The sequence below is a fragment of the Mustela putorius genome, unplaced genomic scaffold (assembly GCF_011764305.1).
Source record: "Mustela putorius furo isolate JIRA1106 unplaced genomic scaffold, ASM1176430v1.1 tig00003909_pilon_pilon_pilon, whole genome shotgun sequence".
Classification (NCBI taxonomy): domain Eukaryota; kingdom Metazoa; phylum Chordata; class Mammalia; order Carnivora; family Mustelidae; genus Mustela; species Mustela putorius.
The window spans coordinates 1,346,661-1,365,061 of record NW_025422057.1 but is presented as its reverse complement, the minus strand read 5'-3'; positions in this window follow the sequence as shown (position 1 = coordinate 1,365,061).

Sequence of the window (18,401 nt, the reverse complement as noted above, 5' to 3'; positions counted from 1 at the left end):
TCTTCCTGCCCTGGGTGCTTCTCCAGGCCCGGGTTCCTGTGTCTGCTTGTAAAGGCGCGTGCACCGGGTCCTGGGCTCCCTCACGCTTCCCCACAGGCCCAGCAGATGTGTCTTCTGGCTCTTTCTCGTTCTTCCGCGGTTCTGACAGGGGGACCTCCTGGCAGCTCCAACCATGTTCGCGCGTGATCATGGCTGGCGACCGTGACCCTCCCCGGCACCCGGTGTCCGTTCAGATCTCAGGCCCGCACGTTATACGGGGTGGTAGGTTTTCTCATTCCAGACTTTGTTTATAGATTCGGAAGAGACGTCTCCCCAGGAACGGCACCGGCCCAGATGGCCCCCGTGGGCGCTTGGCTCTCCTTGGTGCCGTCGCCTACGCAGCAGCGTGCGTGTTGGGGAAGCTCCCGTGTTCTGCCGTTCATGATCTTGGTGCCTCCCCTGAGAAGTCCTTACCCAACCCAAGGTCGCAAAGATTTTCTCCTGTTTTTAACTGGACCTTTTAAAAGACCATTCCCGTGGGTGTTCAAAGTTAACTGGAGAGTTTCTCGGCCTGGAGGACGTCGCGACAGCTATAACTGAGGGAAAACCTTCATTAATGTCAGATATGAGACCCTTCTTTCCGCGGCACATTAGGCTTTTGATTTAGGTGTGGGACGTTCAGGGAACACACGAGAGAACCTCGGGCTGGCTTTGAACCCGAGCAGCTGACAGAGGAAGCCGGGCCAGGTCTGTGGGAACCCCTGCCATCCGCGTCCAGACACTGCCCTCTGCTGCCCAGCGAGCAAACAGCGCCGCAGTCCCCACAGCCCAGCGGTCTGCCGCGGATCCTGGGGAGCCCACACCCGTGGGCCACGAGGCAGGGCTGTGATCCCAGCACCCAGTCCCACGCAGGCTCTGCTTCGCCCTTGTGTCCTGGCTCAGCGCCCCCCGTGGCCTCCCCCGAAAGCAGGATCCCACGGATGGTGCCCTGTAAGGCCCCACGAGGTCAGGGTGAACGCAAGCCTGCGTGAGTTAGCGGAAGGATGCCCAGCCCCCGGGAGCTCCTCCCCCAGGACCCAGCCCTGGAGAAAAGCGGAGTTTTCAATTCAAACAAGACTGAAGAAACTGGCAGCATCCGTTGACCCATTACTGCATGTCTCGTAACTAAGTCTGAAGAAACAACGCTAAATACGGGCAACATTTTGCGTGAAGACCCCCTATACTGATGTGTGACAGGGACACCCAGAAACAGCAGAGGTGCCTGCCCTCTTATGTTGGGGGGCGGGTTACTAGGCTGTCACTGAAAATAATGACACAAAAGATTTTGAAATAATCAAAACCAGGATACGATGTTGTACCTATAATTTAATCAAAATGTGTAAAAGTTACATACAAAACTCAGCTGACTGATGACTCTAGGGAGGCAGGACGGTGACATCTTTCCTCGTGTCTCCCAGTCACGGTGACCGTGACAGGATGCAAGTAAATGCCTCAGGGACGCGTGGCCCCCGGAAGGTCGCAGCCCGGACTCAGCCTTTCGCTACCAGCCGGGGGGGGGGGGCTCGCTCATTCCAGGGAGGGGCCACAGGATTGTCCTCAGTGTCCCCAAGAGACTGACGTGCCTCTGAGTTGGGAAGGTGGTCGTCACCCAATACACACACAGGACCTCGACCTCGACGGTGACCCTTGGGTCCCAAGGCTGACAAGGACCGGGGGTTCTCCCTGGCCCTGTGCATGCGGGTCAGGATGGCACACAGGGTCAGCAGGACCCACCGCTGGAGGCTCAGAGCGCGAGGCAGTCTTCCACCCACCTGGCACAGGAGCCCTGCCTGGGACCCCGGACGGGCCAGGAGGAGGTCGCGCCCCTCCAGCCCCCACTCCACAGCTCCCCGTGTCCGGGGCGGAGTCCCAGAGCCGAGGGAGAGTTTCCGGCTGCAGGCGCTCCAGCCCCATCTGGAGGGTCGCACCTGCCCGCAGGCTGATGTGGGCGGAGGGGAGAATCGTGGGCTTCACTGGGCTCCCTGAAACCCTGAAAACACTGGTGTGCTTTCAGTCTTGCTCAAGAGGTACGAAAAATACACTTGTGATTGAAGCCACTCTGTTAGAAAAGCGCTCCCCTTCTGCGGGGAAGCCCACCGTCAGGCAGCTGGAACAGCTACTGGCTCGTAACTTGGGGGGCTCCCCTCAGCTTTACTCTCAGGAGGAAAGGGCTCTTGCTTGGATCCAGGTGTAAACAACCCTGCAGGCTCGTGGGGGGCGTGTGCAGCAGTGGGAGCCTCCAGGTGTGTCTTTGGGTGTTGGGACCTTGGTCAGAGGGGTCGGTAACATTGGAGGGACCCCAGGTGGACAGTCAGGAACAGTGTCCCTCTCTTCACGTCAGCCCCTCCACAACCTCAAGCCCTCCCACTTGCCGAGGAGACTAACAGGCTCCAGGGGGCAGCGTGTGGGCATCCTTGGGACCTCCACTCCAGCACGCGCAGGGCCGCTCTCCAGTCTGGTTGGGGAGGGAAGGAGCGGAGACAGAGCCTCCCTGGGCGCCTTCGGGGCAGGGTGTGGGCCCAGCCGGGGCAGAAGCCGCCTATCAAGATGGCAGGTGTGGCTCTAGAGAGGAGAGACGTCAGGGGCCTCTGCGGAGGCAGCGCCGGATCTTCCTGAGTGATGGGATGCTCGTCCAGGTTAACCCGCCGCCCCTCAGTCAGGCCTGTTCGTGCGGAAAACGATTCCGAACGCACCACCTGCGACCACGGGAGCCAGTGGGGATAACCCTCGGCCACTGGACCAGGCAGAGGACCAGCCCGGAGTCCGCACGAGGACATGGTGGGCTCAGGGCCAGCCCCCGGGGAGGGGTGAGCAGCGGCTGTCGGGGTCCCTGTCCAGGTCGCGGGTGGGCCCCGCAACACCACCAAAGAACCCACGCCTCTCTTAGCCGCTGCCGCTCGGGGGACAGGCACCACGACCCGCCTCACACAAGGAAGAGCGGCCAGCCGGGAAGCCACCGTGACCCCCGCAACAGGACCGAGGACGACCGTTCCCAGCCTCCAATCCTCCCCGGACAGCAGATGGAAGGTTTACGTGGACAGACCAGCGAGGGGGAGAAAGTCGTCCGTACCGACAAGACACTGTCCATCGTGACACCACCCAGTTGCATGATGGGAGATGAGCCCCGCTCTCTCCCGGGGACTGACGGACCCCACAGAAGCAAATAGAGGGGAGAAGCTACAAAACTCAGAGGGTTTCACTTCGGCCACTCAAGCCCAAGGAAGAAAGTCTCTACATGTGCAAATTTCTGGCTCCCGGGGGTGAGCCAGAAACCCAGGCTGCCGGCAGAAGACACCACGGGCCGGCCGGCGCGGGAGCGGCAGAGCTGTGGGGGCTAACGCACCAGCGGCCTTCCAGCACTGAGACCGTCACGCAGAGAGACAGGCCAGAGGGACGTCTGTGCGGGCGTGTACACACACGTGCAGAGAGAGGCAGGGAGAGTGTGTATGGGGTTGACTCAGGCGATCCTGGAAGCCGGCGCGGCAAAGGCGACACCACAGACAAGCAGGTTAAAGACCCAGGGACAGTGGAGGCTGCAGCCTGGGCTCAAAGGCCATCCGCTGGCAGAACATCCTCTTCTTCACAGGAAGTCAGTTTTTTCTTAAGACCTTCAACTGATAGGATGCGGCCCACCACATGATGTAAAGGAGTCTAACTAATGTTTACTGACTTAAATGTGAATCTCATCCAAGAAACACCTTCACAGCAACAGCCAGACTCTTATAGAGAATTCATAGATCGGAACAAGTATCCGGGTACTGTGGCCTGTGACAGTGAGCACCGCAGAGGCCTGAGAGACGGACCCCAACAGCACAGCACCGCGCGAACACACACGAGAGCTCACTCTTCCACACCCGAGAGCGACTGTCCGTACATCTCCCAAGGAAGGGGGTGAAACAGGGAGCCGCATCTCCAGGTAAAACAGACCTTCTGCACGTGGCACCCAGAGCAGGACCCGGGCGGCGGAGGGCGGCACCGGGATCCTCGGGGACTCAGCTCATGTTGCTAAACACATCAACACCTTCCCTAGGAATGTGTGAGCGTGGTGCCCCTCGAGCCAGAATCCTAGAGACATCTCATCTGTTTTCTTTCCTGGAATAAGCAGTGCGGTGTTTGAATTCACACGGAGAATTACTAATGTCTGTAAACAGCCAAGAATGTTTTCTTAACTGTGAGATGGGAAGCACGCCGATCCGACGCGAAAATCCCGACCGGCCAGTGGGATCCTGACCGGCGGGGCACCTGGGGCTGGCCATGTGGTCACGGCCACGCAGGCAGACTGGGGACAGCAGGGACAGCCAGCGGGAGGTGCTGGCGGGTTTGGCCATGGAAAAGGAAATCCAGACCCTGAGTCCCACCGCACATAAAAACGGGCTCCACGGGATGAAGACGTAAAGTGTGGAAATACTGAAAGGTCAGAAACCAGTCTGCATCCCTGGGAGGGGACAGGCCGTCCCCCAGAAGGAAGGTGTCCAGGAGCCACAAAGGAATTAGGGCTGTCCCGTGGGCTACAAGACTTTTCTTCTCCACCACAGTGACTGTCCCTTCCATGGAAGGGTTCGCACACTGACAGAGCATCCAGCAACAGCATGCGGAGCATCCCTCGAGGAGACGTGGGCCGCCGGTGACGAGGCAAGGAGAAGCCCTCCCACCCGGCGGGCAGGCGGTGCCCAGGGCCTGGAGGCTGACAGCCGGCCAGCCCAGGGGACCGGGCGTTTTGGGGGGCGGGGGGTGCTGAGCAGAGAAGAGACTGGTAGTCAGAGTCAGGGACCCCAGACGGAACAGATCCAGCAGCCTCACTGGGCTGGGCTGTCCCAGCACCGCGCACGAGACAGGGACTGTCGCCATCCTCGGGCTCTACCCACATCAGGGGGACCGTCTGGTGACCCGAGGAAAAATGTCTGGGTCCCTAAGGTGTTCACTGCGAGGGTCCCCGGCCCAGGAAAGGGTTTCTGGAACCCATTTCCAAGACGGCCCATCAGGAAAGAAGAGGAAGGTCCTGAGGCTCCACCTGGGCAGCGACGTGTGGGCCGTAACTCCGGACCGTCAGGTGCCCCGCGAGCCGGTGTCAGCGGGGCCGTCCCCAACCGCTCTCCACACGGTCCTGTCAGCCAGCCAAGGTGAAAACGCTTCTGACAGCAAGTTCCATCCCAGGAACCTGGCACTCTCCCAACATAGGGGGATTTTTTTTAAAGCTAAACCAGAGGATGGAGCCAACTTCTGCACGTCTCTGTCAGGAGATGATGATGATCATCTTCTGTGGATGATCTGCCACAGGCCATCCTTCCCGTTAGCTAATTCCTCCTCCTTTCCAGGACGCCAAGAAGCTCAGGGCAGCAAGCGCTCCTGGTCCTCCTCCGGAACAAAGCCGCCCCCGGCTGATGCTCGAGCAGGTGCCGTCGCCGCACTCTTGATAAATGACATCGCACTAATAACACACTCATGACTGCCCTGAAGAGTGGATTTTCCTGGAGTCGCAGAGGGGAAGACAAACACCGCGTTTGAACAGAGCGATTCCTGAAGACGGAATTGGGGTGTCCCCGACCCCCGGCTCCTGAGCAAGGCCGGCCCGAGGCCTCCGTAGGTGAGCCTTCCTGCCCCCAGCCGCTCGCAGGCAGCTCTGGGCACAGGACACAGCCGTCCGCCGGTGATGCTCTGGGGAGCCCCGCCTCGGATCCGGCTAGAATGTGAGGACGTAGCTGCCACAAACCACACATGCCCTCGCATGCTTGAGTCTCCAAGACATCGTCTTCTCTGATTTAGGTCCTTCTGTTGCCAAACCAAAAACCACTCATAATATTCTATTTGCTTAATGTCCAATTAAGGCATTTTCAAATAAGCGAACTTGCAGTGAAAATGTAATTTCAAGTCATTCTTGTCACCAAGGGTCACCCTGCTTCATCCTGAATACCACAAAAGGGACCATCTCCAACGGGTCTCCTTTCCTGCACATCTGAAACGGCCCCGGGCAGAGCCCCAGAGCGACCCTCCCCACAGGGACACCGCGTCTGGAGGGAGTCCCGTGGATGGCGTCCGAGCCTGGCAGGGACAAAACGGCTGTCCCTGCAAACAGAAGGAGGCCCCTCCAGACGCGGCACCAGGCTTCCTCAGCACAGCCACACCTGGGGCGCCCCCGGAGCAGTGACGAGATAGGAAGGCCCCAGGACAGAGCTGAGGCCCTCTGGAGCCCTGTCCCCGTGGAGAGTCTGTCCGCGGCCGAGCTGCTCCCATGGGAGCCTGTGTCCCCACCGCCCAGTGAGCGTAGCTCAGAAAGAACCCTCGGGCCCCGTCTGGAGCCTTCCAAGCCTGGGCATCTTTTCGAGAGAGAACGTGAGCAGGGAGAGGGGCAGAGAGAGAGAAAAGAAGAGGAGCAGACGCCCCACGGAGGGCAGAGCCTGACACGGGGCTCGATCTCACGAGCCCAAGATCATGACCTGAGCTGAAACCAAAAGCCGGGCTTTCAACCGACGGAGCCACCCAGGCGCCCCAAGCCCAGGTGTCTTCTGAGTGTGTCACGGGGCCTCTGACCTTTGCTGGCCCAGATGTGGACAGTGGCCTCCCCCCGCCCCCAGCCCGTCCCTCTCCCCTGCTGGGAACCGGGCTCTGGTTTGCAGCAAAGCCCTGCAGTTTACTGGTCAACGCTCAAAGCCCAGAGTCGTTCTCGGGGTTCGGTACATGAGCCCCACTCGGCCTCCCCCTGCCGCCCTCACCCAGCGCCCCTGCACGGCCTTACCTCCTGGCGTGGGGTCAGCCTCGGGAAGTGTGTGTCCTTCTGCACGAGCGAGGGGAGTTATGCGGGAGACTTTCCGAAATCTCTGTCGGTTCCCGGGGCCTGGGGCCCACTCCAGGCGTCTGGCAGCACGCCGTCTCCGCGAGACCGCTCGTCCAGCGGCTCTGCTGCTTCCGTCTCCCGGTAATGCCAAGGGTCTCCAGAGGTCCCAGAGGGTCTCCAGGAATGCCCACCCAAGGTCAGGTTTGCGACTAGATGGCTAACGGTCCCGAGTGCAGAGATGAAAGCCTGCAGGTGAGTCAAAGCGGAAAACGGAGGGTTGGTCCAGCCCTTCTTAGGCAATGTGGGGCTGTCACGAGAGTGGGCGCAAGGGCCACATCAAGGCCCTCAACGCCCCGTCCCAGCTGGGTTTGTTCTAGGCAGGGAGCAGGAGCCCCACAGCAGGCCCAGCGTCAGAACCCCTGGACCCAGGCCGGCGGAGCGGGGGTTACCTCCTTCTGCCTGAGCCCCGGGCTGCTCTGGGCCCTTCTGGGATCTTCCAGGCTGGTGTCTGCCCCCAGCCAGGACCGTGGACCTCCTTTGTGGAAAGCTTGTGTCGACAGACGCTCCCTGTCTGGGGTGATGCTGATGCCCGGCCAGGGGCTGCCCTTGTAGCCGGGAGCACAGACAGACTGCAGGCCTGCCTACCAGGCTTTCAGCTTGGCCTGGGGGCTCTGATGGGGGACCACATTGCTGTCCCCAGGTCCCAAGTGGGGGACCCACAGCCAGCCCTGGGCTGAAACGGACATGGAGGCGCGGCCGGGTGAAACTGAGCAGTCAGTGGCCAGTGGCCCAGGGACGTGGCTGCCGGGGGGACTTGAGAAGAGCCCACAGCTCTGCCCCTCACCCTGGAGTGGCTGCAGTAGACCCCATCCCCTGCACTTAGCACTGGGTCCGGCAAGGCCTGGGGACCGGTGCACCAGAGAGGGACTGAGAAGGGGCTGAGGTCAGACCTCTGCTCCGGGACGCAGTCCTGGGTGCCCGCCCCCAGGTGAAGGACTCTGAGGACCCAAGGGGGTGCATTCACAAGGACTCTGTAAATTCCCAAGAATTAAACAAATGCTGGGGTTATTATTATTACTTCGCAGATTAACCACCCATATTCCGTAATTGCAAAGAGCTTCTGAGCAGAGCAGACCGGGACACCAGTGCTCATCAGAAATGCCCGGCAACGCCACATCATCCTGCTGACCTCGGCATTAATTCTTGCCTTTTCTCTCCTCGTTAAATCCTGTTCCTGGAGCTGTTATTAGCTCCCCCGCCTCTCCCCTGCTTAGGTAACGACCCAGGGTCACTCACGTCGGTGTTTCCCATTTTCATCCCCCAGCAGCCCGAGGCACCCCCACTTTGGTGGAATCTGCGTTGGCCGCTGGTGCTGACGAACGAGGCAAGCTTCACGAAACCGTCCCCGTACGTGTGCACGGAGTGTGCTTCTCACACCAATTATTGAAAGCTTGCAGTTTTCAGGGGGGGAAAAGTTCACTTTCACCAATAATTAGGTTGGGATTTGATCTTCCCGGCAGCGAAGAACAGAGAACACTAACGACTCCCATTCCGTCAGCCAGACTCTTATCTCGAAGGTTGAGGGGGGCGAGGAGTGACTTTCTGACAGCCCGCGGGAGGCTCTCCTCCAGGGGGTTTCTTTTGTCCTGGGTGGAGGCCACCTCATTAGCCTGTGGGCAAACACCCAAACGAGCCTCGAACTCAAGCATCCGCCCCCACACGCGGATTTACTGACTTGTCCTCGAACGCCCGACCGACGGGCCAAATGCTGCTGTGCAGGGTTTGTAAGTGGGTTTGAGTTCAAGGCAGGTCAAGGGCAAACACAAAAGCCACATCAACCACGAGCAGGACTTGGAGAGACATTGCTCCAAGAGGCAGACAAATGGCCCAGAAGCGCATGAGAAGATGCCCCATGTCTCCGATCATCAGGAAATACAAACCAAAACCAGAGAGAGATGTCGCCTCACATCCATCAGGTTGTCTGTTACCAAAACAGCAGCAGCAACCCGAAAACGAGGGCTGGCGAGGATGTGGAGATCCCGAGGGCTGCGGACGCAGACGCGGGGTCTGGCGAGGACGTGGAGATCCCGAGGGCTGCGGACGCAGACGTGGGGTCTGGCGAGGACGTGGAGATCCCGAGGGCTGCGGACGCAGACGCGGGGATGTCAGTGGAGCAGCAGCAGGAATGTGGTGGCTCCCCAAAACACTAGAAGCAGAGCCATATACACACCCCTAATCCCACCTGTGGGCGCGCACCCCCAAGACCCAAGAGCAGGGACTCCAACATGTGTCTGCACCGTGTTCACGGCAGCGTGGCTCAGGGGCACGGGACGGGGACCCGAGCGCCCAGCACAGATGAGGGTATGAAGGGACAAATGTCCTGTAGTCTTGAGAGGAGGGACAGGCTGGTACCTGCCACCACACAGAGCGGCCCCAAGGGCCTAATGCCGACTGAGAGAAGCCACCACCGTCGTGAGGTGCCGGGAGCCGTCACAGTCTCCAGACAGAGAGGACCCCGCGGGCGCCAGGGGCGGACACAGGGACAGGGCAGAGCTTCGTCCGGGGGGTGAGAGAGGCCTGGGATAGAGGCTGGGGCTGGCTGCGGGACTCGGGGACATGCTGGTCCCCACGGAACTGTTTATGTGACATGGCTAACATCGGGGCTCCTGGATGGCTCAGCAGGTTAAGCGTCCAACTCCAGGTTTCAGCTCAGGTCGTGATCTCAGGGTCATGAGTTCAAGCCCTGTATTAGGCTCTGTGATCATCATGGAGTCTGCTCAAGATTACTCATGCTTCCACATGCGCGCGCTCTCTCTCTCTCTCTCTCAGATAAATAAATCTTTACAAATGGTTGAAGAAGGGTGCCTGGGTGGCTCAGCTGGTTAGGCGACTGTCTTTGGCTCAGCTTGTGATCTTGTGATCCTGGGATCCTGGGATCGAGTCCCACGTTGGGGACGGCACCACGTTTTGAGATCATAGCCGAACACGCGGACGGCTTCCGTCGGGCTCAGCCGGTGCTGTGTCCCTTAATGCCACAGAGCAGAGCTGAGCCTGGCAGCCCCAGTCCAGGCCGCTCTGCGCTTTCAGATAGAAGAAAGCACCCGCTGCACGGTCATCTTCTGAGAAGGTCTCTGCCTAAGCGTGGTGAATAGGTTCTGCAGCAGCCAGAACTGAGAGGGACCCCCGTTTGGACTCTTGAAGTCACGGAAAGAACAGACGGAGGCAGCAAACAGCCTTCCCAACAGGCCTTTGCATCTCAAGTCCGGGCAGAGGGACTGACTTCCCAGCGCCTGCCCGCAAAGCAGAGTCACTGCCACGGGGGGCTGGGGGACAAGACGACTCGAGGTTTCTTGAGGACAAATGGGGATACGAGACACACGCATCTGTAATGACGACCACAGCCAACTTTGCCCTAATCCCACATTAACGGAAATAAAAACGATTTAAGGGGATTAGGGAAGGACACTGCAGAAAGGATGAACTTGCCAACTGGGAGGCGGTGCTCCTCCGGTGGCCATCTGATCTCTGGCTGGCCCTTCAAGGTGGCCCAGTTCTCCCAGCATGCACAGCGGTGGTCGCCCCCCGCAAACCCTGGGATTCTCCCAGCATGCACAGCGGTGCCCCCCATCCCTGGGATTCTCCCAGCATGCACAGCAGTGGTCGCCCCCCCATCCCTGGGATTCTCCCAGCATGCACAGCGGTGGCTGGACTCTCCCCAGAGGCGGAATTGCAGGCCGACTGCCAGAGGCTTCTGTAAAGAGGGTCGAGGGCTAAGTGCCCGCTACGGTGCGTCACACAATACCAGAGCCTCACGTAACTCTCACACCTAGATTCAAATTCGTTAACATCAGGTAAAACTTAAAATTCAGCTCTTTAGCCACACTAGCCACATTTCAAAGGTTCCATAGCACCGTGTAGCCAGTGGCCACCCAGACTGGACAGTGCAAACCTAACTTTCCACCTTGGCAGGCAGTTCTGCTCACAGAGTTCTCTTGGGGGTGAAACCATGATTCTGACCTCAGGGCCACAGCCGCCCAGTCTGGGTAGGGAGATCACATCGAGGACGGATGGCTCCCCACCTATACAGCGGCCCCAAAGCAGTGTGCAGCTCCAGAAGCAAGAGAAACTCGGGTGGGCTCCCTCCCTGCCACGTGCTTGGGGATGTTTCCAGAACGTCCACCAGTGCGTAAGCAGCCGATGACCTCAGAGTCATGTTGGTGTCCTGGGAGGGCAGCTGGCTCAAGAGAGTGGCGTTGCTCGTGCCTGCCGGGGGTCAAGCTCAGAGCCACAAATCCACGTTTACTGATGAAAGATCTAGGATCACCCGTCAGAGCCACGGGGTTCAATTTACGCTCCTGAAGCCCTCCTAACTGCTTTTACTGTTGTGCCAGAAAGTTTTCCTTTCGCATTCTATTAAAAGTGCTAAAAGGCTATATTTAAGACCCAACCTTGCCATTATGTTGAGCAGACTAAGTTAATCAACACTGGGTCTGACTCTGTTCAACGGAAGAAATTGAACTTCTGTTAATTCAACTATTTAAAAAGTCAGAACTGATAGGAATGCCTGGGTGGCTCAGCTGGTTGAGCAGCTGCCTTCAGCTCAGGTCATGATCCCAGCGGCCTGGGATCGAGTCCCACATCGGGCTCCTTGCTCGGCAGGGCGCCTGCTTCTCCCTCAGCCTCTGCCTGTGCTCGCTCTCGCTCTCTCTCTGACAAATAAATAAAATCCTTAAAAAAATAAAATAAAAGTCAGAACCGATAAACACTTAAATACGGTCCAAAATGAGCATATTTAATTTATGGCAACAAACACGTGAGCTCACTACCTGCAAAGTCCCCTGCTGGGGGTGGTAAGGAAGGGAAGTGGGTGGGCCGCCGCGAGACCCGGGGAGGGCTTGGAGGGCTTGGAGCGTGAACCAGAGGAGCACCGAGGGGCACATGCTTCCCCGAGTGCGTGTTCACGGAGACGCCGGAGAGCAGCATTGAAAACACGGCCCCTCTCACGAACGCAGGTCCCCGTGCGGTCATGCGGGGGAGACGTGGAGGGAAGCCCAGGGTGGCGGGGGTCTGCACAGACTTGGGGGGGGGGGGCTGAGGGTCTCTAGGACACAGGGTGCCAGGCACTTTCCACAGCTTGGCTCAGTGTCCGCGGTACTGCTTCTCTCTGCCCCCAGACGTGACGTGGAAAGCATCTTTAAAAGGTAAAACTGAGCCTTAAGCCTGAAATCTAAATCCGTTCCCTGGCATCACGTTCTAACGCACTCAGACTCTCACATCGTGAATAAGCACAAGTCGGCTTAGCTGGCAGGCCTGAGTGGCTCCAGCCGGGGAGGCCGTCCAGTCCGGGGGCAGCGACAGAGGTGGCAGGGCAGGCACAGGTCTCACAGCCGTCCGCCTGTGCGGTCAGAGCCAGGAAGCAGCCAGGGAGGCTGAGGCTCTGGAAGGCAAGCTATTCGCCCTGGATGACAGGACCCAAGACCCCGCCCTGCAGCGCGACACCCCCCGCCCCCAGGCCTGCTGGAGCTTTCTCCAAAGGCAGGGGCAGGTCAGCTCGCCCCACAGGGATCTGGGGTGGGTCTGGAGCTGCCAATGCAGGAGAGATCCCACAAGTTCTATTCAGTATTTCTCTTTAAATTCCCACACGTCACTCTGTCTGTAGGACACTCGTTCGTTTTACCATGGAACACAATGTTTGATTGGCTGCCACAGGGTCAGCGGCGCACGCTTCTGACCCCCAGGTGCGCCATAGGCTTCCGGGCCCCCTGCAAGGCCGGGAAGCCATCCGGCCCGAGCCGGGGAGACCGAAGTCCGCACGTGCGGGATGACGCTCGGCCGAAGACAAGCCTTTCTTCCGCGCACGCCTGTGGCATCGGCGTGGGCTGAGGACGGGCTGTCTTGCTCACTCGGGCCTACCGGGTCTGGAAGCCGAGGCCACTGCGGTCCCAGGGGCTGCTGGGCACGTGGCAGACGTGCCCGACCTCAGCCTTGCCCGGTGTATCCTGCTAACAACAGGGACAGGGCACCATTCCGAGCCAGCGTCTCAGTGCTCGCTATTCTGCAAAGCCACCCAAATTACTCATGCATTGTTACTTATGCATTTTATGGAGACTCATTTTTTTCCATTTTCAATTCTTTTCTTCACGACTCTGATATATTGGTCTAAAAGGACAAGTGTTGAAATGTTGAGCATGAAATGAGCTCCAAATTAAAAAGAAATGAACCTTTGGGGTGCCTGGGTGGCTCAGTGGTTTAAGCCTCTGCCTTCAGCTCAGGTCATGATCTCAGGGTCCTGGGATCGAGCCCCGCATCGGGCTCTCTGCTCCGCGGGGAGCCTGCTTCTCCTCTCTCTCTGCCTGCCTCTCTGCCTACTTGTGATCTCTCTCTGTCAAATAAATAAATAAAAATCTTAAAAAAAAAAAAAAAAAAAAAAAGAAATGAATCTTCAGGCCTAGCAGTAGAAGTTTCTGGAAACCTATCTGAAATCTGTGTATTTGGGATCTCAGACAATTGGGAGATGTTAGAGAAAGATGGCGAAACTGAGTGCGTCACCTCACAGTCCCTTGAACTGTCTTCTTCCTAGGAACCCAGGTGACCTCTCAGGCACCAGCAGCCCGCTCCTTCCGCTGCCGGGTCAAAGCCCCTCACCTGCCACTTGCAGACAGGGGCAGCAGGGGGGCAGTGGGTGAGCAGGCCGCAGTGTGCGTGGGGACGGCTCCCGCCCTGCCACGTGTTCTGGCACCTCCTGTGCACCCGGCATGGGGGAGACCGGGGCCCCAGGGTTCACAGGCGGGGGCTTACATGGGGTTCGCCCACATTCACTGCCGTGGAACGGGGGATGTGAAGACCCACCCTGGCCCTCCGCTTGCTCACGGTCCGGCGGGAAACACGATACAATGCTTCAGTTGTGCAGAGGTTCTCCCCGAAGCCCAGCATCTCCACGGATGCCCACCCTCCCGCTGACCGCTGGGGAAACTCAGAGGCCATGTGCCCTGGTGGCCACCGCAGCTGGTGTCCTGTGGAGATAAGTCTCGGTGGCCCACGCTAGCCATCTGTGCAGTCTCCTGTGGCCCTGGAAACCAGACGCCCAGGGCCCTACAGGTTCATGGGGGCCCCGGCCCCAGCTCTCCTGGCCCACTGACCATCAGCAACCCAGTGTCATCGCTGTCCCCCTGCCAGACACCAGGTTCCCCTTTCGTCAGCTGCCTTCGGCCCTTCCTGCCGTTGACGTGAATGGAACCGGCAAGGTCCCCCAGTGCTCCTCTTCGGGAGGGAAGGGCTCCAAGTCCTGACGGCTGCCCTCCGGAAAGGCTCCCAGCCTTCGCACACAGGTGACTCGCTGCTGTAGGACCAGGGACTCAGGGAGGCAGGGCGCTCCTCCCACCCCCACCTCGCTCCGTTTGTGGTGAGGAGGGCAGGTCCGGGGACCCTTCCCCGAGTGTGACACCTACTGTCATGCACCAGGAAGGGCGTGAGCAAGCCCCCCCGCCCCCGGGCAGCTCCTGGCAGGACGCCTGCCGGCCACACGGAGGACGGATCGAGCAGGTCCCGTCGCAGGAGACTGGCGGGTGGGCCGTCCTTGCTGGGGACCTTTATCCTGAGCAAAGGACAAGCCACACGTGGCGGCAGGGTCCTCTGACACGGAGACAGAACAATCCTAGAAATGGGCCTCGGAAAGGGGGGCTTGGCTTCTAGCAGCTCCAACAATGCCCTCAGGCCCAGGCCCCTGACAGCGCTGGGGGGGACCCGGAGGGTCTGGCTCACCCATTCCAACCCGCCCCGACCACCTCCCTTCCTGTCACCGGCCATCACCCACTAACCGCTGACCACCTGCCCCCTGCCCCGACCATCACCCCTCCCCCGGGTGAAAGCAGAGGAGCATGGGACCCTGACTCCGCAGGCACCTGCGTCCCCAGAAGGAAACGCGTTACCCGGTTACCCTACATTCTTTGAGTGTCTCCTCCGTCCTAGAAAGCGGCTTTTTTCCTCTCAGGTGCTGGAGATCTAACTAAAACACAAACCAAGTGCAATTTTTCCTAAAAAATGATGGTTCAGTGGCTGGTCACACTGCAAGATCCCCAGACCGTCCCCGGGGCTCCTCGTTGGCAGGGCTGGGCCCGGCCCCGGCAGCTACAAACCCGGGGACCCACGACAGCCTGGAGGTGCCGGCATCCCAATCTGTCAGACTCGCCTCTCGCCGTTTCTGGGGCTGCTTCCATGACACCGAAGCGGGAGGAAGCCCCAAACCTGCAGTCACAGACCTCTGAGGCGCAGCGAGGGCGCTGTGACCTCGGGGCTCCTTGGGTAAAGTGAGGCAGCCGAGGGGTGTCCGAGAGGGTGCCCAGGACCACCCTGGCGGGAAGACTCGGGAGACATGGGCGTCATCCTTGATGACAGGGATGACAGGCAGGGCCCGCGGGCTCCGACGGGACGCCGCCAGCGGGGGGACGAGGAGGCCCTGGAAAACGGAGCCGGGGGCCAGGACGGACGCCAGCAAACCTGTCTCCTTCCCCGCGCCCCGGGGCTTCTCACCCCAGCGGAAGGCGGGCAAATCCCGGTTGCCTTGGCCGGGCGGAGCCCACAGACAAGGGACAGGAGCACCACCCGGTGGCAGGGACCCTGTGGCTCGTCCCTCTCCGGGGCAGCCGTGCTCACGCTCGCTGCGAATGTCCTGCTTGGACTCAGGGCCCCTCGCATCTGCTCTCTGGTTCATTTGAGGGCCTGGGAGGCCCACACCCGCCCGCCGCACCCCCGTGCCCCACATCCAGCTGGGAGAGTGCAAGGCAGGGGGTGGCGCTGGCCGTCAGGGCTCCCCCTTTCTGCGTCAAAGGAACGCACCCACCCCAGCCCAGGAATCCTCACTCCCGGCAGTGGGGGCTCCCCGGTGAGGGGCTCTTTTCGCCTTGGAAGAGGCTGGGGCCGAGCCTCTATCATGATCTGGTCACCCCGGGCAGCCGGCCAGCCCCAGGAGGACACGGTGGTGGGCCCCAGGTGGTCAGACCCACGCCCTCCCACGAGGTCTCAGGGACGCTGAGCCAGAGAGGGTGCCCGTCTCACACCTTCAGCGGCCACTGCCTTGTGGGGAGAAAAGGCTGCTCACCTGGTTTTGCACGTGTTCTCTCTTTGGGGGCAGCTCCAGGTCCAGTGACAGATGCGAGGCTTTATCTCCCACGGGCTGTGGGCCTGACCCCAGTCCCAGTCCTCCAGACCAACCTGTTCACCCCAGCACCCAGCAGCTCCTTCCTCCTGCAGGGGTGGGTCTCAGCTCGAAGCCTTCAGCAGAGGCGTGTGTGGCTAGAGCTGGGGCCTTGGTCCATGACACTGTCCCCTCCCTACCAACCCCAGGGTCAGTGATGAGGGACTCCCTCCTCTGGTGGCCTTGAGGACCCAAGAAAGTGGGGGGCAAAGCCTTCAGAGAGGGCCTGGCTGGGAAGCACATTCCCCTCCGGACTCCCCAGGAGCAGAGGTGCTGGGCCGACACCCTTGTGGTTACTTCTGGGTGAGAGTCAGGGTCCCAGGGTAGCTGATTCTGGGCTGGGAACCTGGGTCCCAGGCCCACACGTGGAGCTGAGGGAGCTTAGAAGTGGGTCCCCTGCCTCTAGGGCTGGGAGAAGGAGAAGCCTACAGACCAGACTCCCACCCTCTCTCCCCACTGACCCACGCCCTCCCCAGAGGACCCGAAGGGGGTGGGTTCAGCCTGGAGGGCAGGGGAGGGCTGGAGGCCTCAGACTCAGATCCCACTGCCCTGTGACCTTGGGAAGGCAAGTCTTCCCTCTGTGCCGACTCTGGGCCCGTGAGGGGATCTTAGGAGTCCTCGTAAGAAAAGTTTGCTCGAAAGGAAATGGGTCCATTGTGGTCTCAGATGTTTCTAGAACTCGAGAATGATCTAGACTATGAATGTTTCGTTTCTGACATGACACATGGTCACTTAAGGTCACGTGAGATTGGATATCGTTTCTGGAGCCGAACTATGGCAGGCACGTTCTCGGTAAGCAGCCAGGCCGTGCGATGCAACCCCCAGCCAGGACCGGCAGCCCTAAGCACCAGGTCAGGGGCGTGATTTCCACTAAGGGAATCTGTCGGCTTCTCAGCACCACAAAATGCCTCCCCGGGGTGTCCCGGGACTGTACCCAGAGCCCCGTCCCCACTGCTCCGTGGACTCTAGAGAGTGGAGGGCTCATCCCGGGGCGGTGGTCTCCAGCGCCGAGCTGGGCCTCGAGTGCCCAAGCACCGAGCACGTCAGAAACACAACCGTCACCCAAAGTCCTGCCGTCGTGGGTTCCGAAGGTGAACACAGAACCCCGGAGAGGGTCCCTGGAGGGGACTCACCTCCGTTCCATGCAGCGGCCTCCTCTGGGGCGAGTAGGAGCCAGGATGGACAATGGCTGGCCGCTGGAGGTGTGCACGGGGTTATGAGCAGCCTGAGGGACAGAGGGGTAGCTGCGAGGGGCCAGCGCTCTGCTGAGAAAACTGCCAGGGAAAGCCGTGGTCCTCAGCTCCCCGCCGCCCCGGAGGGAGGCTGCGCTGCCCCCCAGTCGTCCACACTCTCCCACCGGCCCAGGGTCCACCTGCGGAGGCCGGAAAGAGGGCCTGAAATCTCACAGGTGCACCGCAGGCAAGGGTGTCCCCAGTCCTCCCGGGAGCCCAGCTCAGCCCCCGGGGTCAGCAACCCAGGGCCTGGCCGTCCCCGCCCTCTGCACTTGGGCCATATGAGCCCGGCAGCTCCTTCCCGGGCCACTGGTGGAGACTCTGCCCCAGAGGATCCCGGCCGGGGCACACCTGTGTCTGGCACACCCTGCAGGCCAGCCAGCGGCCGGAGCTCCCCCAGGGACACTGAACGCACACCCCTTATCCAACGTTTCCTTGGCACATACTTTCTAGCCGCCTATGGCTAGTCTTTCTATGCTCTTAAGAGCGTGCTTCACAGAGCACACGTTTCTTGAACGTGATGAAGTCCAACTTACACGTTTTTCTTTCACGGATTGTGCCTTCAGTGACACCTCTACAATCTCACCTGCGGGGCTCCTGGCCGGCTCCGCGGGTGGGGCGCAGCACTCCTTGTCTCAGGATCCTGAGTTCCAGTCTCGGCACACACGAGGTGGAGAGACTTTTAAGCTCCCTGCCAGCCCGAGGTCACCTGCCCTTTCTCCTGTTGTATTTCCCAGCGTTGCCGTTTCACGTCTTACCTTTCGGTCTGTGATGCGCTTTGGGTCAGCTTGGGTCAGCTTCCGTGAAGGTGCGCGGTCTGGCTCTCGACTCCTTGTCTCGCACGTGTCCCAGCACCATCTGCTGAAGACGCCGCCTTCGCTCCGTCGAACATCAGTCACTGCCCTCCCTGGGTCTGTTTCTCTGATCCACACCGTCCTGATTACCGCACTTCGCAGGGAGCCTTGAGGCCGGGGAACGCCAGTCTCCGACCTTGTGCCTCCCCTTCAGTGTCTGTGTGATTCTGAGCCGTGTGTCCTCTGCATCCAAACGTCAGCATCGGTTGTCGACAGCCGCAGCACAGCTTGCTGGCTCTTGACTGGGACGGTGTTGAATCCCTGGTCTCCCCATCCATGAACATGGGATGCCTCTCCACTCACTTGGTTCTTTGATTTTGGCGTCAGAGTTT